Source organism: Bufo bufo, chromosome 10 (genome assembly GCF_905171765.1).
Source record: "Bufo bufo chromosome 10, aBufBuf1.1, whole genome shotgun sequence".
Taxonomy (NCBI): Eukaryota; Metazoa; Chordata; class Amphibia; order Anura; family Bufonidae; genus Bufo; species Bufo bufo.
In genome coordinates this window covers 93,395,575-93,407,919 of record NC_053398.1, presented here as the reverse complement: position 1 = coordinate 93,407,919, position 12,345 = coordinate 93,395,575, and positions in this window count along the sequence as shown.

Genomic DNA, 12,345 nt, shown 5'->3' with positions numbered 1-12,345 from the left:
CGGAGTGGGAAGCCCCTCCAGGACATAACATGAAAGCATCTCGTTATGGTGGTCCCCTACCCGAAGGTGTAAATTATGAACAATGTGGGTGAGGTTTCTCTGAGACAGAGGAGCAGAATCAATAGCGAATATGGGAATAGGTCTCTGTAGCGTACAGAGAGACAAACCCATAGTGCGGGCAAAATGGGCATCTATCAAATTTACCCCTGCTCCACTGTCTAGAAAGAAAGAAATAGTCTCCGTCTTAACACTAAAAACAATAACCGCTGGCAACACAAATTGCGATGTACGTATGGAGGAAACATATACCCCTCGGCTGACATCCTCCACACAGCCTGGGGTTAGTAGTTTCCGACGGTCTTTTGTTTCTGAGGAAAAAAGGAAAGACATTAATGAAATGACCCCTCTCCCCACAAAAAAAACAAACCCCACACCTACGGCGAGCCTCAGGAGCACGGACCTGACGAGTAGTTCCTCCTAGCTGCATAGGCTCGTCTAAGTCCATACAGACTAACTGCTGCTTGGGAGGGGTTACCAATTGCTCCGGTTTTTTCAACCTGTCCCTAAGGCGTCTATCTATTCCGATAGAAAGGGACATAACCGCATCAAGGGAAAAGGGGGTCTCATATAATGCAAGCGCATCCTTAACCCTTTCGGATAACCCAGAGCAGAACTGACTCCTGAGAGCCGGGTCGTTCCACTGGGTATCCGTAGCCCACCTACGGAAGTCAGAGCAATATTCCTCTACCGGCCGCTCTCCTTGTAGGAGTCTCCGTAATCTTGATTCAGCCAGTGCGACTCGGTCAGGGTCGTCATATATGAGACCCAAGGCCCCGAAAAACTCATCCACTGACCGAAGAGCCTGGGAATCAGTGGGTAAAGAGAACGCCCAGGACTGCGGGTCCCCCTGCAGCAGGGAAATAACAACCCCCACCAGCTGTTCTTCATTACCAGAGGAGTAAGGGCGCAGTTTAAAATATAATTTACAGGCCTCACGGAATGTCAAAAACTTGTCCCTTCCTCCAGAAAATCTGTCAGGGAGAGGGACCTTGGGTTCCGCAACAACCTGGTTACCAGTAGCAACCGCTGGGCTTGCGGTCAGTTGTAATTGCTGCTGTTGCTGGAGGACCGACGCCTTCAATCCTGCCACTTCCAAAGACAGGCCATGAAATTGTTTGGACAGTGCAGCAATTTGATCCATACTGGATTCTAAGTAGGTAAAAAAAAAAATATATATATATATATATATATATATATATATATATATATATATTTTTTTACCTACACAAAATAAGGGCCAGATATAATGTAATGACTGGCGTCACACACAGGGAGGGAAAAGGGAGAGCCCTGCCCAAGGGAGAGGGAAAGGTGGTGACCCCTGACTCACCTTGCGGCTGGCACCTGACTGCCCTGACGTCCCTAGATGGGTTCCTCACCCGTGCGGCGATCACGTGCCTAAACCCTGGCTTTCCCTAGATAGTGAACGGGTCGGTGGGATCGCTAGTCCGCACCACTGACACTAAAAGGGAAACACCAGGGAGAGGACAGACAATACAGACAAACACATACACCCAGGTGGGCGACCACAGCAGACCACAAAGGTCCAACAGGGATCCGGAGGGTAACGTTCTGGACCAACTACCAGAGAACGTAGCAACACAGCTCCAGAGGGTCAGAATAGAAGTCCAGGCAGGAAGCTCTATATCTGGCAACCAGAGAAGTGTGAGAGGGGAATATAAGGAGGTTGGGAGTTCTGGACAAGGAACAGCTGAGGAGAAGGAGCTACGGGTCCCTGAGTGAGCCAAAAAGGGTTGCAAAGCAAACTCAGAAAGCTACCATAAGGAAACAGCCCTATCTTACATAGAGCGCGAAGCCAACCGCTGCGACTTCCTGACCCCAGGTATAACGGAGTCAGGCATGGTTCTTGACACCCTCGTGACACTCTTTGCAGCACATGATGTGGCATCACTGGAGCCAGTGGGGAAATAGAACTGGCCAGCATTTGGAACAAGTCTACCCTCCTCCTCTCGGTCTTCTTTGTGTCAGCCTGGCTGCATCCCCAAGAGGTATGATGTCCTTTTCATCATTATCAGTTGCTTCTTCACTTGCTCATCTCCTCCTTCTCCTCCTTGTCTTCTGCTCCATTGTGAGACATCCGTAACGGAATGTGTGGCCATGAGAAAACCATTTGCGAACGCTCACCTGGCCAGATTGTTGTGGTGCAGTTTCTGCCATACCACCTAATTGCAGTAAATGTTAATGTGTCTTGTTGTTCTGCAAATGTGGTACCCTTCTTTGTCTTCAACCAAATTTTTTTCTTCTCTATGGCATTCATACTTCTGCACCATCTGAACAACTAGGTTCAGTCTTACCTGGACTGTGCTCTTTTTCTGGCACATCTCCTGTTCCCCTACCCCAAAGATTTGTAGTCAGGCAGATTGAAAAAGTGGCTAGAATTGGGTCAGTTTGCTCTTGCCGAACTGTCTTGTACAGCGTTCAGTGTCATCTCAGATAGTGTTTTCATTGCGTTGTCACCGCAATGGACAAAGTTGACCTCCGTCAGTGATATGAAATGAATGAGGTATGGATCTGTGAGGATTTTCACACACCTCTAGCTGAAGCTGAGGCTGATGAATAGATCTTCATTTGCTGATGTGGCTATTTATCGCGGCCCATGATGCAACCGCTGTTATCTACCTGCCTACCATCATGCTCCATACTGTATGACTGTTGCTGCTTCAGCTGTTACTCCCCCTACTGCCACTACCATTGCCCCTACACAGCCTCCACTACTACTAGCCCTACACAGTTACAAGGATGTTATAAGGCTTACATAATAGAAACCAGCCATTCTAGAAATTACACCCCTCAAGGTATTCAAAACTGATTTTACAAACGTCATTAACCCTTTAGGTGTTCCACAAGAATTAATGGCAAATGAAGATAAAATTTCAGAATTTCGAATTGTTTTTGGGCAAATTTTCATTTTTAATAAAATTTTTCCAGTAACAAAGCAAAGGTTAACAGCCAAACAAAATGCTATATTAATTGCCCTGATTCTGTAGTTTGCAGAAACACCCCATATGTTGCCGTAAACTACTGTACGGGCACACGGTAGGGCGTAGAGGGAAAGGTGCACCGTGTGGTTTTTGGAAGGCAGATTTTGCAGGACTGGTTTATTTGCACCATGTCCCATTTGAAGCCCCCCTGATACACCCCTAGAGTAGAAACTCCATAAAAGTGACCCCATCTAAGAAACTACACCCCTCAAGGTATTCAATACAGATTTTACAAACTTTGTTAACCCTTTAGGTGTTCCACAAAAGTTATTGGCAAATGGAGATGAAATTTTAGAATTTAAATTTTTGGGCAAATTTTCCATTTTAATCCATTTTTTCCAGTAACAAAGCAATGGTTAACAGCCAAACAAAATACTATGTTTATTGCCCTGATTCTGTAGTTTGCATAAATACCCCATATGTGGCTGTAAACTACTGTACGGGCACACGGTAGGGCGTAGAGGGAAAGGTGCGCCGTGTGGTTTTTGGAAGGCAGATTTTGCTGGACTGGTTTATTTACACCATGTCCCATTTGAAGCCCCCCTGATGCACCCCTAGAGTAGAAACTCCATAAAAGTGACCCCATCTAAGAAACTACACCCCTCAAGGTATTCAAAACTGATTTTACAAACTTTGTTAACCATTTAGGTGTTCCACAAGAGTTATTGGCAAATGGAGATGAAATTTGAGAATTAAAATTTTTGGGCAAATTTTCAATTTTAATCAATTTTTTCCAGTAACAAAGCAAGGGTTAACAGCCAAACAAAATGCTATATTTATTGCCCTGATTCTGTAGTTTGCAGAAACACCCCATATGTGGCCGTAAACTACTGTACGGGCACACGGTAGGGCATAGAGGGAAAGGTGCGCCGTGTGGTTTTTGGAAGGCAGATTTTGCTGGACTGGTTTATTTACACCATGTCCCATTTGAAGCCCCCCTGATTAGAGTTGAGCAAACCCGAACTGTAAAGTTCAGGTTCATACCGAACTTTACGTTTTTTGGTACATGGACTCGAACCCGGACTTTTTCACTGAAGTCCGGGTTATTTTATTCTAATACAGAGGCGTTCCCATGGTGATGGTGATGCTTGAATTTAAAATATACCATCGGATTGGAGAAAACTCTGATCCGATTGTATATTCTTCCCCAGTATTAAAATCATTGGTGGGCAGTGCGCCCCCCCTCCCCAGTATTAAAATCATTGGTGGGCAGTGCGCCCTCCCCAGTATTAAAATCATTGGTGGGCAGTGCGCCCTCCCCTCCCCAGTATTAAAATCATCATCGTTGGTGGCAGTGGCAGTTCCGTTAAGAGTCCCAGCAGTGTAATGCTGGGGCTCTAATCGGTTACCATGGCAGCAAGGATGCTACTGAAGCCCTGTCTGCCATGGCCAGTTACTCAGCAGGATTATACTTACATGCGCTGTGGCCACCCGGCGCTCCTTCTTGTAACTCACAGGTCTGTGCGGGTCATTGCTTATGCTTAACCCAGTAACAAAGCAAGGGTTAACAGCCAAACAAAACGCTATATTTATTGCCCTGATTCTGTAGTTTGCATAAACACTCCATATGTGGCCGTAAACTACTGTTCGGGCACACGGGAGGGCGTAGAGGGAAAGGTGCGCCGTGTGGTTTTTGGAAGGCAGATTTTGCTGGATCGGTTTATTTACACCATGTCCCATTTGAAGCCCCTCTGATTAGAGTTGAGCAAACCCAAACTGTAAAGTTCGGGTTCGTACCGAACTTTACGTTTTTTGGTACACGGACCTGAACCCAGACTTTTTCACTGAAGTCCGGGTTCGGTGTTCAGGTTATTTTTTTCTAATACAGAGGCGTTCCCATGGTGATGGGGACGCTTGAAGTTAAAATATACCATCGGATTGGAGAAAACTGAAGCCTGAAACATTTGAAGCCCCCTTTATGCACCCCTAGAGTAGAAACTCCATAAAAGTGACCCCATTTTGGAAACTACGGGATAAGGTGGAAGTTTTGTTCAGACTATTTTTAGGGTACATATGATTTTTGGTTGCTCTATATTACATTGTTGTGAGGCAAGGTTACCAAAAATAGAAATTTTGAAATTTCATCTCCATTTGCCATAAACTGTTGAGGAACACCTAAAGGGTTAATAAAGTTTATAAAATCAGTTTTGAATACGCTGAAGGGTGTAGTTTCCAATATGGGGTTGCTTTTATGGAGTTTCTACTCTAGGGTTGCATCAAGGGGGCTTAAAATGGGATATGGTGCCAAAAAAAAAGGCCATCAAAATCTGCCTTCCAGAAACCATACGGCGTTCCTTTCCTTCTGCGCCCTGCCGTTTGGTCATACAGCAGTTTACGACAACATATGGGGTGTTTCTGTAAACTGCAGAATCAGGGTAATAAATATTAAGTTTTGTTTTGCTGTTAACCCTTGCTTTGTTACTGGAAAAAACTGATTAAAATGGAAAATTTGCCAAAAAATAGCTGTTTTGGCACCATTTTTATTATTTTTTTTTACCATCTGAGGGGTTAGGTCATGGGGTATTTTTATAGAGCAGATTCTTACGGACGCGGAGATACCTAATATGTCTACTTTTTTTAAATGTATTTATGTTTTACACTATATTATCTTTTTATAAACAAAAAAAAATACATTTTAGTATCTCCGTAGTCTGAGTCCGTTTTTTTAAAGTACTTAGCCGATTATCTTAGGTAGAGTTCATTTTTTGCGGGATGAGAGGACGGTTTTATTGGCACTATTTTGGGGGGCATATGACTTTTTGATCGCTTGCTATTACAATTTTTGTGATGTAAGGTGACAAAAAAATACCTTTTTTTGCACCGTTTTTATTTTATTTTTTTGACCGTGTTCATCTGAGGGGTTAGGTCATGGGGTATTTTTATAGAGCAGATACTTATGGACGTGGTGATACCTAATATGTCTACTTTTTATTTTTTATTTTAGTTTTACAAAATAATATTTTAGAAATGTTTTTTTTTTAGTTTTAATGTCTTAATTCTGAGAACCATAGTTTTTTTTCCGATTGTCAGTGGCTAAATGGAATTAAAATTGGGGAAGGGGATTATAAATTTAGTACTCTATGGAAGTGTGGTACTCCCTGAAGCAACTGTCAAAGCAGAGGCCCGGATGATCGGGGCACGTGTCACACTGAGTGGTGGTGTCCTTCCGTATCCCTCTTCTGTGACACACTGCACCTTTTTTGGGTCCATCCCTTCTTTCCAGTATGGGAACCACACCTGGAAAGTGTTGGCCAGGGACGATCCGGGCGCTTCCAGTTCCCGAGGTACTCTGGCCTGCTCTTTCCCGGTCAGAAAAGATCAGGGCCTTGAGGACTGCCTCATAGAACTGAAGGGATTTACCTGTGTTGCCAGCGCTCTGGGACAGCACCAAAGAGTTGTACAAGGCAACCTGTACCAAGTAGACCGCAACTATTTTGTACCATGCCCGGGTTTTGCACATGGCATTATATGGCTTGAGGACTTGATCAGAGAGATCAACTCCTCACATATACCGATTGTAGTCGACGATACAATCGGGCTTGAGGACCGTTGCCGCGATACCTCGCACAGGGACAGCGGTGATGCCGTTACCGTGAATTGTCGACAGTACATGGACATCCCTCTAGTCCTTATACCTGACCAGCAACAGGTTTCCACTGGTAAGGGCACGGGTCTCACCCCTGGGGATAGGTACCTGGAGGGGGTGGGTAGGGAGGCCGCGTTGATTTTTCCGCACGGTCCCTCAAGCGGACGTGGATCTGGCGGCGAGGGACTGGAACAAAGGGATACTAGTATAAACATTATCCACGTACAGGTGGTAACCTTTATCTAGCAGTGGGTGCATAGGGTCCCACACAAGTCTCTTGCTAACACCCAGAGTGGGGGGACATTCTGGGGGTTCAATACGGGAATCTCCCGATTTAGGGTGATGCAACAAAAAACTTTTTTTTCCCCCCACTAAACTTTCCCTGAATATCCCTGCCTAACCTAACCTTTCCCTAAAAACCTTTTAGTGCCAGATGGCACTGTAGAGGGTCAGAAGGTGCTGCTGGGGGTGCTGGGTCAGGAGATCGATGCAGGGCTCCTCTCTCCTCGGCTCCCGGACACAGAAAGGAGGAGGAGAGGGGCACTGCAATAATTTGAACCGCCCGCCCGCCCCTTCAGCCAATCAGAGCCGATCCTGAGAGGTGATGTCACCATCACCTCTCAGGATCACATGCTGGTGATTGGTGGTGTATTATCACACTACCGATCACCATCCTGTTCCAGGTTATCGGGTCCCCAGAGACCCAAATAACCCGGAAACGCAGCAAACCGCAGGTCTGAATTGACCTGTGGTTTGCTGCGATTGCCGACATGGGGGGGGTCACAGGACCCCCCCCCCCGCGCATTATCCCAGGGTGCCTGCTCAATGATTTGAGCAGGCACCCAGTTCCGATCACCACTCGCCGCGCGGCAGTGATCGGAAATACACAGGACGTACAGGTACGCCCTGTGTCCTTAAGTACCAGGACATCAGGGCGTACCTGTACGCCCTGTGTCCTTCAGATTTTAAACCAGCTAAATTTAAACCTGTGTCACGTGACAAAATGGAGGCTGTAATAAAAGCTCTCGTGGAGGCTAATCAACACCAGCAAGAAACATACCAGCTGCTGTTACAACACGTGATGGCTTTACAAACGGCAGGAGCATCCCAGAGTGTCCATGATGTCCGGAAAGCGGTCCGTGCAGCGATCCCCAAGATGACACCATCAGATGACGTCGAAACTTATCTGGCGAATGAATGAGAATGTGGCCACAAGGGAGAATCTACCCCAAGATCAGTGGGCTGAGGTCGTCGCTCCGTTCCTGACATCCGATTCCCAGCGGGTGTATTTCGATTTGCCGGACGACCAAGTGGCCGACTGCCAGAGAGTCAAGGGTGAGATTCTGGCAAGACTGGGGGTGAATGTGTTGGTCCGGGCCCAGCGGGTGCATCAGTGGGGGTTTAAGCCTTCTGAGCCCGTGAGACCCCAGTATTATAACTTGCCTAATCTCTTGCAAAAGTGGCTACAGCCTGACATGCAGAGCCCCACTGCTATGCCGGACCATCTGGTGGCTGATATGTTCTGGAGGGCTTCAGCAATGGATCGGCCAGGTCTCTCCAGGTAATGCTCTCGAGATGGTCAAACTGGTGGAGCGCTATGAGGCTACCCAGAATCTACAGGGGGGTTCTTTTGGGAGGGGGGTAGTCAAAACCCGTAACTCTCCACCCCCAACCCGGCGATTTGAACCCACCTGGGATGAGCCCTGTGTGGACCCAGTTCCGATAGTCTGCTGGCAGTGTCGGGAGCCTGGCCATGTATGAGATGTCTGTGCACATCACGTGGAACCTATGGACACAAACTATTGCTTCCGCCAGTCGTTATATGCTAGGAAACTGTGTGCAGCAGGTGCCCCAGAGACTCTGAATCACCTGTGCCAGGTGGAGGTGGGAGACTCTCTAGCGGAGGCTCTGTTGGACTCAGGGAGTCTGGTGACCCTGATAAGGGCTCCCCTGGTACGGACCAATGAGTTTACTGGCTGGAAAGTTGGGGTTATGTGTATTCATGGAGACTTAAAAAACTACCCCACTGCTATGGTCCCTCTATCCACGGTTGCCGGCAGATGGACCCACTAGGTGGCTGTCGCCACCAATCCTCACTATGAACTTATAATAGGGAGAGACTTCCCAGGGTTCCCGGCACTGTGGCCTGCTAAGAGAGTGACTGATACCCATGAGACAGGGGTAACCTTAACAGAGTGGCTCGGCTCAGGGGGGAGACCAGAACCCTGGGAACCTGAGTCTGAAGGGCCAGAGGTAGGGGTGACCGCCACTTCGGTGGAAGAGGGGGAGACAACCCCGCTAAGTGTGATGTGGGAGACACGGAGGACTTTCTGCTGGGTCCTGAGCTGGCAGACCTCAATGGTACCGCCCAACACCGGGACCCAAGCCTATCCCGAGCCTGGGAAAATGTATTAATAGTAGATGGTAAGCCAAAACAACCAGGGGCAGAGTCGGTGTTCCCCCGTTTTGTGGTTCATCAGGGTATGCTATACCGAGTAAACCAGCTGCGAGGTGAATCCATTGAACAGTTGGTGGTGTCCCAGGCTTATCGCAAACTTGTGTTAGAGTTAGCTCACCAGCATGTTCTCAGGGGTCATCTGGGAATGCAGAAGACACAAGATCGGATACTATAACTGTTTTACTGGCCCAGTGTGTTAAAGGAGGTGGAAGAATTCAGTAAGTCTGCCAGGCAACTATCCCCCAGCACCTTTTCCGAAGTCCCTTGGTACCTCTCCCAATCATCGAGGTGAGCGAATTGCTATGAATCTCGTAGGCCCAGTACCGAAGTCCACTAGAGGACACCAACACATCTTGGTCGTCCTGGACTACGCCACTCAGTACCCGGAGGCGGTGCCACTGCAACATACATTGGCGAAGCTTATAGCTAAGGAGCTAATGGAGTTGTTCTCCCGAGTGGGGCTACCTAAAGAGGTTCTGACTGACGAGGGGACCCCTTTTATGTCCAAGGTCATGAGGGAACTCTGTAAGTTGCTGCATATCAGACAGTTACGGACATCCATTTACCATCCGCAAACGGACGGTCTGGTGGAAAGGTTTAAAACTCTAGAAACCATGGTAAAAAGGGTGGTGTCTAAAGATTAGAAGGATTGGGATCTTCTTCTGCCCTATCTCATGTTCGCTGTGCGAGAGGTACCCCAGGCCTCTACTGGGTTCTCACCCTTCGAATTGCTTTATGGCAGACATCCTCGCGGTCTGTTGGACGTGGCCAAAGAGGCGTGGGAACAGCAACCCACTCCGCATAAAAGTGTCTTAGAGTATGTAGTCAAGATGCAACAGCGGATAGAGACCGTTTTGCCTCTTGTCAGGGAGCATATGGAGGCCGCTCAGCAAGCCCAGAGTCGGATCTATAATCAGCAGGCTCGCGACCGGAACTTTAACCCAGGTGATCAGGTTTTGGTTCTTGTACTGACCGTGGACAGTAAGTTCCTGGCTAGATGGCAGGGGCCCTACGAGGTACTCAAGAAAGTTGGAGAGGTAAATTACAAGGTACACCAGCCAGAGCAGGTTTACCATGTTAATTTACTTAAACCTTGGAAAGATAGGGAGAACTGTACTGAAGACAGCCGGCGGCCGGGATTTCTAGGAGAAGAGGTTCCGGCTCCTGTGTGTGAGGCAAGGGATGCGGTTGCCACAGTAAAAATTGCTGACAGCCTCTCCTCTAAACAGGCTCCGGAGACCAGGGAGTTCATTAGTCGGAACACGGGTGTGTTCTCGGACCTCCCTGGACGCACTTCCGCAACCCAGCAAGACATTGTCACTGAGCCTTAGACAAAAGCCCAGTTAAAGCCATACCAGGTACCCAAGAATCAGCGACAAGCCATCTCGGAGGAAGTGCAGCTCATGCTGCAGCTAGACGTCATCGAGGAATCTAAAAGTGAGTGGGCCAGTCCTATAGTCTTAATACCCAAGCCGGACGGGACGTTACGGTTTCGTAACAATTTTCTCAAGCTGAACGAAATATCTAAATTCGATGCATATCCCATGCCTCGGGTGGATGAGCTTATTGAAAGGTTAGGCCAAGCCTGGTATTTGTTTGTTTTGGACCTCATCAAATGGTATTGGCAGGCACCCTTGACGGAGGCTGCCAAGGAGAAAACTGCCTTCATTACACCAGAGGGGCTGTACCAATATAAGGTGTTACCATTCGGTCTGCATGGTGCCCCTGCAACTTTTCAACGTCTAATGGATATTGTGCTTCGTCCACATCGGCGATACGCCTCGGCTTATCTGGATGATATTGTCATTCACAGTCCCGACTGGGAAAGTCACCTTCCCAAAGTACAGGCCGTAGTGGACTCCCTTCGAAAGGCTGGTCTAACAGCTAACCCAAAAAAATGTGCGATAGGGTTAGAGGAGACCAAATACCTAGGTTATGTCATTGGGCGCGGAGTTATCAAACCCCAAGTAAACAAAATAGAGGCGATAAGGAATTGGCCCCGACCTGTCACCTCTAGGCAAGTAAAGTCATTCCTGGGAATGGTGGGCTATTATATGAGGTTCGTTCCCCATTTGGCCACTTTAGCAGCTTCATTGACAGGGCTCTTGAAGGGACAGAAGTCGGTGATGGTCCGCTGGAATGACCAGGTGGAAGAGGCTTTCTCCGCTTTGAAGTCGGCCCTGTGTGGGGCCCCGGTTTTGGTGACGCTCGACTTCAAAAAGGAGTTTATAGTACAGACCGATGCCTCCGAAGTAGGCCTTGGTGCTGTACTGTCTCAGGAAGTCAAAGGGGAGGAGCATCCCGTTGTCTTCCTCAGCCGTAAGCTCACTCCAGCCGAGACCCGGTACAGTATAGTGGGTGCCTGGCCATCAAGTGGGCACTAGAATCTCTCCGCTATTATCTGTTGGGGAGAAAGTTCTGTCTGGTGACCAACCACTTCCCTCACAAGTGGATGAGCCAGGCCAAAGAGAGGAATTCTCGAGTCACTAGATGGTTCTTGTCCTTGCAAAACTTTGTTTACAGTAGAACATAGGGCAGGCCGGTTACAGGGAAATGCGGATGCCCTGTCCCGGGTACACTGTCTGGCGTGTGTTCACCCCCTCAGGCTTGAACAAAGGGGGGGGGGTATGTGACATAGCAAGGGGTTTTGTTTGGGAAGGCAGGTATTTTCCTCCCAACATGGGCGGCTGGGCTGATTTCCAGCCAGATGAGATCAAATACCGGACCAGAGTTTAAGTGCCGGTCCGGGTTTTGTCAGCACCTGGCTGTCCTTAAAATAGGCAGCTGGGCTCAGAATCAAGGTCTCTGCCTTGAGATCTGAGTCATGGTGCTGTACTAGAGGGCTGAGAGCCACATGCGGGGAAACAGGCCCCCTAAAGCCTGTTGTGGACGCTGAAAGAACCTGCTAACAAAGTGACTGTTTTTGTGCTTTGGACTTTCCTTTGTGTGAACGAACGCTAAGACTGTCAATGTTGCTTTGTTTTTTTTCTCATGTGTGAATAAACACTGAAGTTTTGTTTTACAAACTGTTTCTTTTGCCTCTGTTCTGCATCTGCTTACCCTGCCTACCAGAGCGAATCCTCACAGTGTGTATAAACAGGGGCAGGCATCTGCTTCTGTTAAGGCATACTTTTTGGACGCTTGTTGAGAACAAGCGACTGTATGTATAAACATGGGTAAGCATCTGCTCTCATTAAAGCATACTTTTTAGAATGCTTGTGGAGGGCAAGAATTTTTTT